The sequence below is a fragment of the Cebus imitator genome, unplaced genomic scaffold (genome assembly GCF_001604975.1).
Source record: "Cebus imitator isolate Cc_AM_T3 unplaced genomic scaffold, Cebus_imitator-1.0 Scaffold844, whole genome shotgun sequence".
Taxonomy (NCBI): Eukaryota; Metazoa; Chordata; class Mammalia; order Primates; family Cebidae; genus Cebus; species Cebus imitator.
The window spans coordinates 73,197-76,373 of record NW_016108159.1 but is presented as its reverse complement, the minus strand read 5'-3'; the positions used below and the strand labels follow the sequence as shown (position 1 = coordinate 76,373).

Here is a 3,177-nt window from a genome sequence, read left to right as displayed (position 1 = left end):
AAATTATAGGTTCATAAAAATCTAATAGTCATAAATCTTGATATTAATATAAGTATTCCAAAAAATTACATGAAATTTGTAAAAGTCTGATGGTCCTGATGTGAAGATGTCAATTATAGTTATGGTTGTTATCTTAAAATGCTGCATATAGTAGAGGTGGCTTAATTTCTTTTACAACTGTAAACTCTCATCAGATTTTTGACCATTACTGTTCTGGGTTTTTGTCATCCACAGTTAATGTTTTAATTCCTCTCTGGAAGCATTTGTAATCAGCTATAGTCCAAAATTGCTTTTCATGGAATTGCTAATCAAGATTGAGGAAAATAACGGATGATAAATATATTGATGAGTGGACAGAAACTGTGTGCTGATTGTCATGTTCTGATTTGACTCTGTCGAGTTCTCGTGGCCTACATGTATCCATGTAGCTCCTGTTTGGGAGCTGGAAGAAGCCTATAGCACTTTTAGCTGCTACCCAGCATTTGTCCCAGGAGTCCCTTTAGTGGTCAAAGTATTGCTAATTGGCACATAAAGCTACCTGTTAAGCAATTTTTAATGCCACTACTTAGTGTGTTTTTGCCTGGTGTTAGAGAAAAAAGTGGATGACTAGTTTTCTTACAAGTTGAAAGGATTTAAAATATGGTTTAGTGTAAATTTTCTTGAGTACAAAGGCATTCTTGACATGTGTGAACCTAGAAAAGATAATTACCCCTTTACTCAGCTTGCTGGGTGTCTGGTTCAGAGGCTGAGTACTGCTGAGAATATTTAGAACTTAGGCAACTGGGAACTAGAGAGTAAGGGCTGCTTTGGTTTGGACGCTGATGGCGATATTTTTCCCCTGCGGAGAAAAACAGATTGAGTAAAACAAAATAGATTACATGAAATTAAGTAATTGACAAGGATAATGTTTTTATTACTTATTTAAAAGATTGTTTTTTCCTTAAATGTTTTGTTCTCCAGATTTAATAAAACTTTCTTTCATAAGCTATCTATAGTTTGCAATAATTTGGTAAAGTATCTTTTTATGAAAAGGTGCTAGCATTTGCTTTTTCTCCCTAATGTCTCAAAAATTCAGAAACTATTCATAAGTATTCTTATTTTTATTTATATGCGTTCAATAAAAATTTGCTTTCTCTTTATAAGCAGGATATAATTGGAAACATTGGTTATGTTATCAAGGTTTTGACTGAAATGTCATATTTAAGAATATGCATAAAATACCTGGTTTCAAGAGTTCCCCGCCTTAGTGAATTAGTAGATATTGTCACTTCCTGGAGGGCCCAAGAACCTTAAGATTTTAAGTAACATTTAAAGCCTGCAGCACGTTGGTTTTCTAGCCTCAACAGGTTTTTAAATCTGGGATTCCTATATGATCAATGTGGAGATTAAAAGTTATGTTTCTGAAGAAAAACTAAAGTACATCTGTTATTAGATTGTAGCCCTATGCATTGTTTTAAGTTCTTATTTACCTGCAGACTGGACTAGATCCTGAATTATCCTAATTTGTCTAATATTTGGCTACAACTAATCCTGATAAAGTACCCCATCCCTCTTCCCCCAAGCAAAATTAGACGTACTCTGGGAACATTAAAGGGACATCTCCGCTACTTAAAACTAACCAGATATTAATTAATTAGGTATTAAGATTGGAGATGAACTAGTCAGATCTCTGGTTAATGCTGGAACTACTCTGTCTATCCTTAATCCTGACACATTTTCCACATTCCCTCTCTGGAGTTCTGAATTTATCCAGATGGTTGGGGTAGCCAACTAACTTATGATGGTTCCTAAATCTCTACCTATCCCCTTGCAGCTTCGGCCCCTCACTCTCAGTCATTGCCTTTTGCTTATCTCATTGTCGCACATACACCTCATGGGAAGAGACTTTTTAAAAACTTACCATGCGTATATTTCCTTGTCCAAAAGGAGGAAATAAGCTATAAGCTTGAGCTGTCCTTGCCAGGAGATTTTGTCACAGAAATGACTTTTACCTAAGTTTCCATCTGTTCAGTTAGCCTCACTAATGCTACTTACCCTGATCTCCAAAAGCTACCTGAGAGTGTTTGGGCACAATTCAACACAAATGATAACCCCTCAAATTATGATGATGATAATGGCAGACATTTCCAAGAATGCCATTTACCCAGATGGGATAACCCTAGTGAAGGTGCTAGATGAGGAAGATTTCTGGAATTCTGATTTGTACTAGGCTCTGCTTGGGATGAATGTATGATCAGAAACCTTTACTATACTGTTAACAGAATTGCCTACCCCACTACCTGAACTATCAGGGTGTAACAGAGGTCCTTAGACTTCCTTGCTTGTATGGCCCTAGACAACTGCATGACTATTACCTTGCTGTACAAGGTGGTGTTTGTGCTGTTACTAACACTTCCTGCAGCACCTGGGTAAATACTTCCAATCAGGTTGAATTAGAAACATCTAAGATCCTAATCTCTGAAAGGAACATCTTCACAAAGCCTCCTGGATGGCTTACTGGGCCAAATTTCTGATTTTCAAATATTTTCAGCTGGCTCCCTACCAGATCCCTTCTGTGTCCTAACCTACAAATCGTAATGATCCTCTCATATTTGGGCTAAGCATTTGACTCCTGTTTAAAATTTTAATTTTTTGAGGGACCTCCATACTGTTTTCAAAAATGACTGTACTAACTTACAATACCACCAACTGTGTACAGGGTTCCCTTTTTTCTACATCTTCATTAACATTTGTTATCTTTCATCTTTTATAATATCCTGTCTAACAGGTGTGAGGCGATACCTAATTTTGGTCTTCACTTACATTTCTCTGATGATTAGAGATGTTGAGCACTTTTTTGTATATCTGTTGGTCATTTATATGTCTTTTTATATTTCTTTTATCTTTTTGTTTAGAGACAGGGTCTTGCTCTGTCACCCAGGCTGGAGTGTAGTGGCAAACACAATTATAGCTCACTGCAACCTCAAATTCCTGGGCTCAACCAATCCTCCCACTCCAGCCTCCCAAGTATCTAGGACTACAGGCACATGATACTATGCCTGGCTAATTTTTAAAAAATAAAGAGAGAGATGGGTTCTTGCTGTGTTGCCCAAGCTGATCTTAAACTTCTGGTCTCAAGCAGTCGTCTCACCTCAGCCTCCCAAAGTGCTGGAATTACAGGCATGAGTCACCATGCCT

The 3,177-nt window shown here is 37.2% G+C and overlaps 1 non-coding gene across 1 annotated transcript; it reads left to right on the top strand.

Moving 5' to 3' along the window:
- The first annotated feature begins 325 nt into the window (after positions 1-325).
- Positions 326-388, top strand: LOC119469795. Its single transcript, XR_005198635.1, has one exon. It is a non-coding gene; the product is annotated as a small nucleolar RNA SNORD43 (small nucleolar RNA).
- Positions 389-3,177: the final 2,789 nt, after the last annotated feature.